Consider the following 14,606-nt stretch of genomic DNA (forward strand, 5'->3'; position numbering starts at 1 on the left):
GGTGGCACAGCACAGAGGTTAAGCCTGTGGACCATGGAGACAGATTATCCCAGTGCAAATCCTGCTTCTGCCTTATACTAGCTGTGAGACCTCAGATGTATTACTCAACCTAATTGTAACTCAGTTTCTTCATCTGGAAAACTGGTTGTTATAAAGATTATTTTATTTCTATCTAATAAATATCAATATACTACTTAGCACATGGTACACTATTCTAAGCACTGGATAATGGTACAAATTGTGAGGGGTCCATGAGCTCCAGCATAAACATTGGTTTCAGCTTTCTTATAAAAAAATTAGACATTTATTCTTTTCATTCTTTTATTAATAGTATTTGTGGGACATGATATTTCTTAGGCTCGGTTCACAGCACTGAAAAAGCCAAAGTCCCTGTTTCCATGATGCTTACGTTCCAGAAGCATAACATACTCTAGGAAATATGATCTAGGAAATAATAAATGTTCTAGGAAATAATAAAGGAGCAAAAAATATGCATACATTATGACTATGTCAGCAACTAAACAACAGGTGTTCTGATTAGCTATCCTGTGTGAAAGGCTAATTTTGCTACTCCATACCTTGGGGTCAATGATATGTTCGGAAATGCTTATAAACAAGCTCTTGGTGGAAGGAAGGGGAATCTGATTTGTAGCAAGTGCTGATTTCTTTGGTATAAATCCTTCCATCAGGGTCAATTTCAAGCTCCCAACATGACGTCACTGAACAAAGCATTGGAAAGGAGATGCTCCATTGCACAGCATGACACAGTATTTCCATCATAGAGACTAAGCAGATATAACTAACCTTGAGAGAACAGATTATAGTAGAACAGAGTGAAATAATTAGGAAGGGGTGCATTTTGAGTATTGATTACCTTTATTTTTAGCTTCCTTTCCCCAACAACCTCTGCTTCCCTGTGCACAACAAAAGCAGTTGATAAACCAAACAGCATTGATACAAATACTGTAAAATCCTGGCGTTCTTATTGGACCAGTTCACTCATACAGAAAAACCTTTAGCTCTACAATTTTTGGTGAATATAATGTATGTATTCAGTGCTCTGAATATGGTAGATTCTTCTGCAAAATACAGAAGTAGCTCCTAACTGTTGAGTAAAAGAAGACCCCTAGAGGTGAATTTTCTGTCCTTTTGCAAAAGAAAAAGATCCCTTCCCCATGTGATCCCAAAGCCACTTGCCAGTTAAGAGTCCCCACACTTCTAAAAAGGCCCTCAGGGAAGCATCTAAGCCTGAGGCTCTGATGGTCCCAGCCTCAGGGGAGATGGAAGGTATGGGTGAAGGAGGCTTCTCTCTTTTCCCATTCAGGGTTTGCACAGCCTGATCACAAAGTGGAGGACAGAGAAAAACACCTTCTATTATTCCTGGTGTTAGTAAGGGAAATACCTAAAGTAACTGATTTTCAAAACATCCTCAGGACAGAAATACTTAAAAAGAAAAATTTTCCTAGATTTGCCCCTCCTCCCAAGTCTAAATTTCACTTAGTAATGGTGGCTGGAACAAGAAGTGGAAATACCATGAGAAATTTTATTCTTGCCATATTTCCAATGCTTTACAAAAGCAAACACTGGAAATCTCATCAAAACGTTGAACCTCGTAGGGTTGACAGCTTTGTGCTTAAACCAAAAGAGTAGGTGAAGCTGGAGGAATTTTTAAGATAAAGTATTCTAACTCTTCAGAAGAGACTTTTTGGTAAAATTGATGATTTGGGATATACATCTGTAACTTCTAGGGGAAAACATCATTTAAATCTGAACAAACAGACTTCTGAGGAATAAGTAACTCCATACCTCTACTATAAATTATTGTTACTGTAGGTGTACAGAATTGTTTCTGAGCCAGGATGTTTTATCAGTGTCACCAGGGAGCTTTTACAAACTACAGATGCCTGGACCTCACTCTAGCGAGACCTACTGAATTGGAATCTCCAGGGGACAGGTCTCAGGGATGTATATTTTCAAAAAGTTCTACAGATGGTGCCTAAGAGCCACTGGTGTATAGGTAAATTGGGCTGCATGGTATAATCCACGTTTGTGAATTGTAATGTTCTTTTTTATTATCAGGAAAAAGCAATCTGTGATACCAAAAAGGTTCACTGCCTGGGACTTAGGGGCTGTGTGTTTAGAACTACCTTTGCTACTAGTTAACTGGATGATCTTGGTCAAGTCACTTGTTTTATTCTTTCATTCAACAAATATTTATTGGGCTTCTACCACGTGTCCAGGCACTGGGTATATACTAATGAAATAAGCAGATGTTCCCTGCTCTTGTGAATCTTACTGACCCAAAGGACAGATAGACATTAATCAAAGAAACCTACCAATATATCAATAATTGTACTTAGTGTGTGTGGCCAGGCTTTGATTTCTCATGTGAAAAATGAAAAATAAACTACCAATTCTTTTTTGTGTGTATGTATGGTGCTGGGGATGGAACCCAGGGCTTCAAGCATGCTGGGCAAAGGCTTTACCACTGAGCTACAACCTAACCCAGTTGCTTGCTTTCTCTCTCTCTCTCTCTCTCTCTCTCTCTCTCTCTCTCTCTCTCTCTCTCTCTCTTTCCTACCTCCCTCTCTCTCTCTCTCTCTCTCTCTCTCTCTCTTTCTTTACCAGGTATTAAACTCAGAGGCACTCAACCACTGAGCCACACCCCTAGTCCTATTTTATATTTTATTTAGAGACAGGATCTCACTGAGTTTCATAGCATCTCACTTTTGCTGAGGCTGGCTTTGAACTTGTGATCTTCCTGCCTTAGCCTCCTGCGAGCTGCTGGGATTACAGGCGTATGCCACCACACCCAACTCTCAGTTCCTTTCTTTAAAAAAAAAATAATTTCTTCATAAGATCCCCAATTTCTTGGCCCAACCCTCCCATTATGTCATAGGTGTATTTATTGGGAAAACACAAAACCAGAAGCTGCTATGAATCCAATTACTCTTGTGCAAAAATTAACATCTCGTCATCAGAACACATTCTGCACAATTAGAAAAATAGTGGCACATATTGTGTGACACGTTTTATTGACCCAGTTGGCCACAGGCACTAGCTGCATGTACAGATTTCTTTACCTTGTAAAATACCTTGTAGCCTCCCAAATATTAGGAACCCAGAGACTACATGACCAAGTGCAAAACGTGGCCCTTGAGAAGCCGTGGCTCAATCTTGCCATTGACCATTACCAATGACAATCGTTTTATCTCCCCTGTGAACTTAAACACAGCCTCAGAAACCTTCTTAACATACCAATTATGAAAACTTATATGTACTCCCTGGACTAAACAATATCCTAAAGTCCTGCCCAGTTTAAAACTTCCATGGATCTGTGTATTCAATTCTGCTCTCTTAAGAAACACAAATGTGGACGAATGATGTTGCTGATAAGCGGATGAGGACATATAATGGGGGGTGGGAGGGGTTAGCGTTAGGGTTAGAGTTAGGTTTAGGGTTAGGGATAAGGAGGGTGGAAAGAATGGAGGAAGGAAGGACTGTATAGAGGGAAAAGAGGCGTGGGAGGGGTGGGAGGGGTGGGGGGGAAGGGAAAAAAATAACAGAACGAATCAAATAACATTGCCCTATGTAAATTTATGATTACACAAATGGTATGCCTTGACTCCATGTACAAATAGAGAAACAACATGTATCCCATTTGTTTACAATAATAAAAAAAAGAATACAAAAAAATAATAAATATATACTATTTATATTAAAAAAAAAAAAAAAGAAAGAAACACAAATGCTCCCTCCCATCTCCACATAAAAGTACTCCAACTATCAGAAGGCATACAGGTGGCCCCTTGGTTTCCTTTCTTTGGGGTTAAACAGGTCCAGATCTTTTATCTGTTCCTCATCTATTTTGCTCTCCTGACCCCCTTCAGCCTTTGATGCTCACTCTGGGATGGGTATTTGTCATTGCCTCTCTGTAGAGTGCGAGCGTGATGCTCCAAATGTGATCTGGCCAGAACACAGGGGATTCTGCTGAGCAGACATCATGACAGGGGTTCAGTGGATGAAGGATTACAGAGCAAATATTACCTAGACTCGAAACTCCCACCGATTAAGAGTATACTAGCTTTTATGCATTCTGCTGATTGAAGTATTGTGATTTACACTGAGATGTATTGGCTTTCATTTATTAAAATGGCTAAATTATTATTGACTAACTTTGAACAATTGCCTTCATTTGGAAGGGAGCCATGTCATACCTGTGGCTCATGAAGTTTCTTGCCAATAAAAATGCTCAAAGTGCTTTTTCTCTAGAATCTTTCTGAAATGGATGATTCTTATCTTTTCATTTATCAGTGGTGCAACATTTCAGGTTACCCTCCCTTAAGGCTGGTTCATTGGGCCACGCCAAGAACTGTATGACCCTGGTATTAGGTAAACTCCCCTCTAGAAAAATTTGTTCACATCAAAATCCAAGTTATATCCATTGAGACCTGTTGGAAATGTCAGCTGATTTGCCTCCACTCCCAACTTCCTGTTCTAACTAAAATGGCACCCTGGGCTTTTCTTTGCCCAGAGGTGACCACTGATTGGAGCAAGGTGGCTGCCTGGCTAACTGGTGTAATTCATCCATAAGTACATCAGTATCTTTGACAACCCTTCCTGCTAAGGGATTTGGCAAATGAAGACAATAGCTATTAGTTGAATTAATCAGATCTCCTTTCTCTCAGAATTTGACCTGCAAGCACAGAAGCAATTTTCCAGGTGATAGAAGAATGGAAAGAAGCAGACACAGGCTGCAGCTGAGTTATGTGAATGGAAATGCCCTGAGTTGGAAACGCAGAGTTCTCTGTGGAGACCTTTTGACTCACCTTGATTCTAATTTCACTCTTTGGACTCTCTGGTCCTCTTTTGATTTCTGGATTTCCGTGTGATTCCATGTCTTTACTACTCCACGTGTATTTTATAAACCTGTCCCTTGACTTGAGCTTCTGCAGCTTGTGAACATATGGATCTATTTCCCCAGACTTCATCCTACCTGACCATACACTGCCTTGCTTAGTAAGATCTTAGTTGCTAAAACTACCTAACTTCTGATTTTTTGCTTTTTTTTTTTTTTTTTGCTCACCTGGCTGTAATTCACCACATTGCCTATTTTTCTACTTTATATGCATGCCAGTGGAACTTTGATGCCCACTGACCCTTGGTCACTTGGTCACCCTTGGTCACCCTGTGGGCACTTTCCCCTGGTCCTACCAGTCTTCAACCTGCAGATGAGGTCTGCCTGGTTCTCCAGCAAAATATCTTGAAAGAAGGGATGTTGCACGTGAGTGTAAAAGGAACCAGTTACATATTCCTACTTAATATGTTCCTCTCCAAGTATGATGATTCCCTTCTAGTCAAGTGCTCTCACCTGCATATTCACAAAGCAATGCCAGGAGCCTCAGGAAACCACTAAAAAGAAATTTATCTTCAAGTTCTCCATCATTGGATGTATGTTAAAATACTCTTTTTTTTTTTTTTTTTTTTTTTTTTTTTTTGCGGTGCTGGGGATCAAACCCAGGGCCTTGTGCTTGCAAGGCAAGCACTCTACCGACTGAGCTATCTCCCCAGCCCAAAATACTCTTTTTTTAAAGAAAAAAAATTTTTAGAAGTCAATGGAACTTTATTTTATTTACTTATTTATATGTGGTGCTGAGAATTGAACCCAGGGCCTCCCACATGCCAGGCAAGCGCTCTACCACTGAGCCACAACCCCAGCCCTGAAAGCATACTCTTTTTAAAAAAAAGAAAAGATATGTATTAAAATGAGTGCTTATAAAGAACACCCAATTTACTTAAAATATTTAAGAATCATTTTCCTTCAACAAGTGCTGCACAGCTGCTTAGCAATCATTTTATTATCGGTGCTCTCTGGGCATATACTTAACGGCAGCCATTCCTGAGTTTCTCTAGCTTCTGTGAGCTACCCACAGGAAACAGCCTCTTCTCTGTTAATGGTCTCCTTTTCTTTGGAAGGGAGGCTCTATGAGGCAGTCTCCTCCTATATATCTGTGTATTTACACCCATCTCTTTTTCCTTCCAGATCTGGAAAACAAGAACACCTTCACACATATTCTGATCACACCCCCTTTGTCCCCTATGGGATCTGGACTTCACTTGCCTCTTTCTTCTCCTGCAACTCAAGGATGGGTCCCTTACCAGTCAATCACAAAGGGTGGGTTCACAAAGGACCTCAGGGTTCAGAATTCTCATCAGATTCTCCAAGGTCTCAAAGCACCCCAGGCAAGAACAACCTACCAGTGGACAACCTCCTCATTTCTCCCTCATAGCCTGGGGCTTCCCGGCTTCCTGCCTGCCCCCATGGCCAGCCAGCTGTAAGTTTGTGGGCAGAAGCAGAGTGGCCCCTTACTACAGAAAATGTTCTAATCTCAGCTCTGCCTGCTCTTAACTTTTCTCCCTCTGCCTAAAAACAAGTGACTTTCCTCTACCTAGAACAAGTGCTTGACACTTGTGCCGTCACCTGGGCCTCATCCTAGAGCTGGGATCCCGTCCATTTCCAGTGTGGGACCAGAAAAGCTCCATGTTTGGTTAGGGAACAGAGGAGCTGGTGGGGTGGGGCTGGGGGGTGAGGAAGTTCGAGATGCTACCAGGGCTCAGTTACCGTCAGGGATACTAAAGACTGAGGCCAGCAGAGGTGAGAGGCAAGCTCCACGCAGCAGTCTGGTCTCAATACCAACAGGAACCACAGCCAGGTGCTCCTGATTACCTCATCCTCCCGACAAGGCCCAGGCTTGACATGCTGGGATTAATTCCATGCTTTTGGCTGGAGGCAAAGAAGCTGCCTCATTTACTAAGGCCTTTCTGTTGTCAGCACTTGTCGTTGGTCTTCTGCTCATCTGGATCCTCAGATTTCCTGGTTCCTAGATATTACCTGGCACCTCTGATGACTTATCTTCCTGTTGCTTGTTTCCTCCTGGTCTCTGACCATCAAAAATAAACTTCAGACAACATTGAGATAGACCAGTATTCACTGATTATGGAATCAGGGACCTAGAAAGAACTTGGAGTCAGAAAGTAGCACCCAAAGATCCTCAAGTATGAGGAAGGAGGAAATAATTAAAGATACTAGGTAAGAGGTGGCAGATACCAGCCAGGATGAGCATAGTGCTCAGAGGACTCAACTGAAGGCAGTTCAGTGTACGTAGCCTACAGGGAAGAAGAGCAAAGGCCTCATCTCACTTGGAGATCCTAATCACTACTGGATCCATTCTGCAGATAAGGCCAAAGAATTGGCCTTCAAAGGTCAGGGTTATTTCAAAACTAGAAAAGGAGTCTCATCTTGGTGCTCATGAGGTAAGCCTGAACTAAAAGCCTCTCTTTAAATTACCCAGCACTCAGAATCGATGGGCATCTGGGTTAACTTGACAGATGAAGGACTTTCTGTTAAGAAGCTAATGGTTCTATTTTCAGGATCTGAGAGATTTTACCCAGAAAACCCCTTTTGAAAATCTAAAAATTCTTTGGCAGTATCTTTCTAACCTCCTCCTTAGTCTACCATGCTATTTGCATTCCTCTTCATCAGCATTTTCTCTGTCCCAGCCCCGCCCCATGGCCTCACCCCACCACATTTCCTAGCCATGTGACAGACAACAGGCAGATGGGAAACTATCAAATCCTCTTTCAGACCCATCTCTAAGTCACTTTTCTGTCTTCTTAAAAGAGTGACTAACTGGTTATCATGCTACCATGAAAATGACAACTGGAGACAACTACATGTCTTTTTAAAAAGGCCTACTGAAGCGCATTTTATTCATCGGAACAGAAAATACCCAAGCTAGATTCTGGAACTTTCTATGGCATGTCACAGGACCAACCTATTCCACCTGCAGAGAGCAGGAACTCTTTCGGACAGTCACAGGAGTCAACCAGAATTGTTAATGGCCCTACTGTCAGGAAATGCTCTCATGTATCTCATTTAAATCCTTTGAATATGGCTTTCCTTCTCTCCCTAATGCAAAAATCATGTCAAATTTTTTTAATTTAAATTGCACATTCTATTGACTTTGAACAATGGAAACAACCATATGCTTTACCTATGAACCAATCCATTGTACATTACTCATGTGTCCTAAGATCACAACTCTTTTAGTGAGATTTTGTTCCAGAATTTTGCCACTATATTTCTCTTTATTAAGTGATTTTCACAGAATGAAAGTTTTCACCGTGTGGTTTTATTGAGTCTGTTTACCTCCCTATTTGAGGAGATGTATTATAGTTAATACTGAACAGCAAAATAAGATACACACACACAAGTGCTTAGAGTTCAACAGGAACTAAAATTCCCTCACTTCAATCTATAGTAGAACATGCACAATGTTATTTCAAAAAAAAAATTGTGTTTTTATGGTTGTTAGAGGTGGGATGCACAAGAGGAGGATGGGAAAGAGTGGTCATAGAAAGACTGAACTTTTGGGGATTCAAAGATGTTGGTTTCAAAATGGAATTTATCTTCAAATCCCAAGATTATGGATTTCCTTCCAAACTGCATTCCCTACATGGTTTAGAGAATAGTTGAAAAAAATTGCTCTCCATATTTTGATTGACATTAAAAACACTGTGAAAATAGTTTGGAACTTGATCTCTTGGAGGGAAGGACAATAATCAAACTGTAGTTTTCGCCTGCAGCCTTCCTCTCACACTTACTCAGAACTATTCCAGGGAAAGAAATTCATGGGGAATTTTGTTCTCATATATCACTTCTAGAAGCAGAGAGAGACATTCTCAAGAAATTATCCCTAATTTCTAAATACAAAGAGAAAAGATTAAAGTATCTCAACCCCAAACCACCATACTGCATGGAATAAAATCAAATGGAATCTGTCATCTAGAGTGATAGCCTTTCATATCTGTGTTATTAAAATTTTATCAGACTTGCCCTTCTTTCCACATAGCACCTAGTCTTCACTTAAGATCTAGCCACACATGTCTGATTTTGCCAAACACACAAGAAGGATTTTGCTATTTCAGTTTACAAGTTCATCTGCATAGCCTTGTTAACAGACGGAATCTATGAAGACCAAGTACTTTGTTCTTATCCACTTTTTTGGACCCTGTATTGCCACAGCACTAAAATTCCCCTGCCCTTTACAATCAGTTCTTTCTAAAAGGAATTACAGACAACTACCAACTAGCTGCCTGTACTTCTATTTAAGATGCCCAAATACGTCTATCTTGAAATAAAAGCTTGTCTCCTTCCTTTCTGGAACACATTTCCATCCTCCCCCACCCCCAAATTCTCCAGGCATATTCAGGCATACTTTCAAAAAGAAAAATGAGATTTCTTGAGAAATAGTTTGGTTAACTATGATTTCTCAACACACACCCACTAGCACATGCATACTCTCATTTTCAGGTTTTATAGGATCATGGTAGGCATCCTCTGTCTTAGTAAATATCAGATCAGTGACATTAACTCAACCATCACTAGTGCTAGAACTCTCTGACCTTATATTTTTTCCAGTTCCAAAGTTCAGTTTTTAAATATGTTTGCAGAGTAACATAGAAATGGATTTGGTTAAACAACAAAACAAAACAAAAAAATCACTTTTTGGCTTCTCACCAACCTAAAAAGTTGTTGTTCTTACTTTTAAAGTAAAACTCCTTTAAATGTCTGATAATAAAAGATGCAGAAGAAGCTGCTGAGGGGCATAACCCGCCTGCTAACCCTGGTCTGTGGTCATCAGGTACAAACTCACGTCCCTCTCCTGAACAAAAGGACATCTGAAGCTAAGTCACCAGTGCTCCCTGATACAAGTCACTATGTGATCTCTCCTCTTGTCCCAACTCTAGAAACAAAACTTGAAATTTCATCCTGTGTGCCTTCTGGGAACATCTGCAGGGTGGTGAAGCCCAGTCTGGCTCCGGGAATTTACATGGTCTATTGCCTTGAACGATCTTGTATATCTGGCTACCTTGGCCGGGAATGTTGACTGAAACCCAAAGAAAGTCCCCAGCTTCTAGGTAAAAGAAAAGAGAAAGGCCCCGTGCCTTACCTCTTCGGCTGAAGTCTCTTCCCCAGGACTCCGTGGGAAAGGAAGGGCTGATCCCTTTAAGCAGGAGCACAGCAAGGGAGCGAGCGGGCGGGCAGGCAGCCGAATGCACACTGCTCTATTCAATAAAACTGCAGACCGCCCTTCCTTGGCCCCTCCCAGAAGTCCACGCTAAGTGAACACATACCCCTATGTTTACAGCCGGCAGTCAGTGGTATGCATTGTCCTGTAGCTTTTCTAATAGGCAGCCAATGACGACACTCCGGCCAAGGTGATGCCGTGGGCCTGTGCAGATGCCTGTCATTCCCCAGGCATGCTCAGGAAATCACTCATCAGAAAAACCAAGACCTAAAAAGCTCTGAAACGCCGAGCAGGCTGCCAAAACCAGCCTGCTCCATGCCCTTTTTTGGTTATCCTTAGCAGGGCCTCTGGAAGTGGATCCATTGTCAGGAGCAATCATAAGAAATGTTAATCTTGGAGAAAGAGGCTGTCTTGTAGAACACAAATGGAGCTTTAAAAAGCAAGCCGTCTATAAAATGAAAATTAGCAGATATGTGGATGGGGGCTGGGAGAGGGGAAGGCTTTTTAGAGGAGGGCGCCTTCATCGTGTATTTCTTCTCAAAGGCGTTCCAAGTACAGAAATGAATTTAAATTGTCGTGCAATTTGAAAACCTGAAATAGACAAGACCCAGGTCTGCTGTGCAGGCTAAATTGTAGCCTGGAAGAGGCGCAGCCCCCCAAAATATGTCTACATGTGTTATAAAAACAACTGACCAAAAAAAAAAATGTGCATTGGTCTTTTTTAGCAGCAACGACAGCCGGAATAAACCTTGTGCTAGAAACTCTGCCCTGTGGGGTCCTAAGGGTTGAATCACGTACTTGGTTTGTCACAGCAACTACCCCCACCATGCCTCTTTATTTCCTGTCTTGGCAGCGGGGAGATAGTGCTAGAAGTTGATATGGAACAGAGAGGGCATGAAGAGACCAGCACCTGCTTTGTGTAGAAGGACGCAAATGTTCCCAGGTGAGACTGATGTTCCAGTAACTTCTTCAGAGTGTGTGCTATGGGAAAGTCAGAATTAGGAGATGCTCAATTAGAATGCAGTTAACCAAGCCACACATGCATTCAATTGTGGTCTGGTACTTTTTAGTACTTAATTCAATAAAAAATAATTTTTTGGAGTACCTACTATTTTGCAGGTCCAGGGATAGATGCAAACTATATGTCTCATTATTTCTATGTGTTTGGACAGTGATTCATCACTGATGAAGTTTTAAATAATTCCCCTGGCTATAAGTCCGGAAGTTTGGTCTTCAAAAATTGAAGGTTTTTTTTTTTTTTTTTTTAAAGTCTTTCCCTATTCATGAAGATCTGAGTTAGAAATGATCTCTATTTAGGAAAAGCCCCTGCCCTTTATGAATAAGAACATTCTGAAGAAGTTGGTTCTCATGGGTGGCTTCCTCCTTCAGTCCTGCGGCCATTATGAAGTTATCCAGAAATATCTATATAGACTCTATAAACTCATCCTTTTTTTTTTTTTTTTTTTGTACCAGGGATTGAGATTGAACCCAGAGGTGCTTAGTCAGCTTTTTGCTGTGAATAAAAGATCTGACAAGAATAATTTTAAGGAGGAAAAGTTTATTTGGGGACTCATGGTTTCAGAGGGTTCAGTCTAGACAGCTGGCTCCATTCCCAGAGCTCAAGGTGAAGCAGAACCTCACGGTGGAAGAGTGTGGTGGAGGGAAGCAGCTCACAGGATGAGCAGGAAGCAGAGAGCTAAATTCAGCTCACCACATACGTGCCTCAAAGGCATGCCCCCAGGGACCCACCTCTTCCAGTCACACCCTACCTGCCTTTAGTTACCACTCAGTTAATCCCTTCATGGGATTAATCCACTGATTGGGTTAAGGTTCTCATAACCCAATAATTTCTCCTCTAAACCTTCTTGCATTGACTCACACATGAGCTTTTGGGGGACACCTCTTATCCAAACCATAACTACCTCTGAGCTACATCCCCAGCCCTTTTTATTTTAAGACAGGGTCTTGCTAAGTTGCTGAGGCTGGCCTTGAACTTGTGATCCTCCTGTCTCAGCCTCCTGAGCTGCTGGGATCACAGGTGTGCCCACCACTGCCCCAACATTCATCTTTCTTAGGAAAGCTGTTTACTCCCCCCCCTTCCCAATTACCGCTGCAGAAAAGAGCCCAAAAAAGCTACCGCAAAGGCCACTGGGAAGAGGGAGAGGTAGGCTTCAGGCACCCTAAGTTGGAATCAGAATGCCCTTTCCCAGAGAAGCTGAATAAATAATTTGTTGGTGGGAATAGTATAGTCAGAGTTACATTTCAAATTCACTGTAACTCAACCAGGCATCTATGGAATAAAATGGTTCCTATGGGAAAATGTTTTCTGATTCCAAATAAATGATTTGAAAATAAACTTTTGGAGGAACACAGCCAGTTTTACAGCTGAGCACATCCCATATCTGGACAGGTTGTAAAGAGAGAATAATACTTTGTAGTGTGGTGAACGGCCGAGCTTGGAGACTTCGTAGGGCAGATCTCAGCGAGTTCTGAAAACAATTTCATGAGTGAGGCCTGTGTAAAGATGTGACCTCTGTCCAGAGATGTTCTGACAGTGTGGTCTCTAGGCAGCGTCGCCTGTAACTCAAGGAGTCCTGTTCAAAAGTGCTCTTTTCCATTGCTGCAGCTGATTATAGCCCGAGCTATATACTCTCCTCACTTGTATGAGGAAATGTCCTTTGGTTGAACAGCATCAGGGCACAATTTTGCAATCAATGAATAAAATAAGTACCAGCTTTCCAGAGGAAAGAAAAGTTGTACTACAGACGGGGAAACTGTTATCAACAGGAAACATGCAAGGGACATGCATTTTGCATGGTTTTTAGAAGATAAATGGCTAAATATTTTTGGATTGGGCCTTTGGAAAAAAAGAAGTGTTTCCCTAGATAAATTTGGATACATAACATACAGCATATAGTGGGTGAGCGATTACAACGCCTTTATTATGTGTTCAAAAGTGGACTTAGTGTGGAAGAGCTATAGATTGGAAGAAAAAGTCAACGCATTCCATGTAATAAATACCGTAGTATTAGAAAATGCCTTCTTTAGAATGAAATTATTGCATTTGCAGGTAAATGGATGGAACTAGAGAATATCATGCTAAGTGAAATAAGCCAATCCCCAAAAACCAAAGGCTGAATGTTTTCTCTGATAAGCGGATGCTGATCCATAGTGGGAGGTAGGTAAGGAAGAATGAAGGAACTTTAGATTATGCAGAGGGGAATGTGGGGTGGGGGGCAGAGGGGATGCAAAGGACAGTGGAATGAGACAGACATTATTACCTTATATACATGTATGAAAAATTATTTTTTAAGTATTTATCATGGTCAAAAAAAACATAATGAAAAAAAAGTAGAAACAAACAGAAGACTTGGCCAAAAAAAAAAAAAAGAAAAGAAAAGAAAAAGAAAATTCTTCTTTGCCTTCCTGCTTTTTTAAAAAACAATCCAAAATTTTTTAAAAAGAAAGGAAAACAAAAAAATATATATGTTGCCCAATCTCTGCCAGTTGCTGCCATGGGAAACTTTACTTTCATAGTATTTACTTTTTCCAGTGGTCATTTATAAACCGAACTAAAAATACATAGGATTTATGTAGGAAATTCCTGTGGAATGTATTTCCCGCATGGATCATCCCAGAAAAGAACAGCTTGTCTATCATAGGATAAATCCACCTAATCAAACTATAATAAATCTAAAGACACATTGGGAAACATCTGGATGATCCATTGTATTTTTTTGGTTCTGAGCATTTGGTATCATATAAGTTAATGTTCAGCAATTGCATTTTGTTTGTGTGTTAATTTGGGAAAATTAGAATCACTTCATTAGAATCATTTCATTTAGTCCATGAAATATCTACTTGCTTGAAAATATTGACTTCATTGAATAGCAAGGATTTGAAACTATTAAAAGGTAGCAGAAATCCCTCCCCACATTCTTTTAGTCCAATGAAATCTTTTAGACACCCAAGCTGCTAAAACAATAAAAGCAAACTGGTAGACTCCTGATATGAACAAGAAATTAATTTAAAAAAATAACTATGGGTAAATGGCAGAACGATCAGTAGAGTAGAGAGAAGAGACCAGGGGTCAGTGGGGAGGGAGAGGGGAGGTACTGAAGCCTAAATTAGAATAAGATATAGTCCAAGCTTTTATAATTATGTCAACATGGATTCTACTGTCATATATAACTAAAATGAACCAATTTTTAAAAAGGAATCCTGATATGAAAATTGGATCACAAAGTACATACACAGAAGTTTAGACTAAATGCACATGAGCCTAAATTTTTAAAAATTAGCAAATTGAATCCAACAGTATAAAAAAAAGACCAATGCAGAAATGGTTCAAAATCTGAAAATCTGTTGATTATAATATACAATATTAGCAGTTTAAAAAAAAACAGTAAAAGAGAAAAGAGGAAGATCATCTCAATAGATAAAGAATAATATTTGGTAAAATTTATAATTACTTGTAGAAAAAAATCTCTTGGTAACTAGGAAGAGAATCTTTAT

The 14,606-nt window shown here is 40.5% G+C and overlaps 1 protein-coding gene across 6 annotated transcripts in view; it reads right to left on the bottom strand.

Moving 5' to 3' along the window:
• Cald1 (caldesmon 1) overlaps positions 1-14,606 on the bottom strand; it is a 202,572-nt gene that overhangs the window by 164,267 nt on the left and 23,699 nt on the right. The window contains exon 1 of one of the 6 annotated variants that reach the window (XM_047560467.1): positions 10,014-10,260. The exons of 1 other annotated variant lie outside the window; for it this stretch is intronic. The gene's annotated coding sequence lies outside the window, so the exon portion shown is untranslated. Of the gene's footprint in view, positions 1-10,013; positions 10,261-14,606 lie in introns of those variants that run through there. 4 more of the 6 variants (XM_047560464.1, XM_047560469.1, XM_047560472.1 and 1 more) reach the window with 4 other exon arrangements.

The sequence above is a fragment of the Sciurus carolinensis genome, chromosome 8 (genome assembly GCF_902686445.1).
Source record: "Sciurus carolinensis chromosome 8, mSciCar1.2, whole genome shotgun sequence".
Classification (NCBI taxonomy): Eukaryota; Metazoa; Chordata; class Mammalia; order Rodentia; family Sciuridae; genus Sciurus; species Sciurus carolinensis.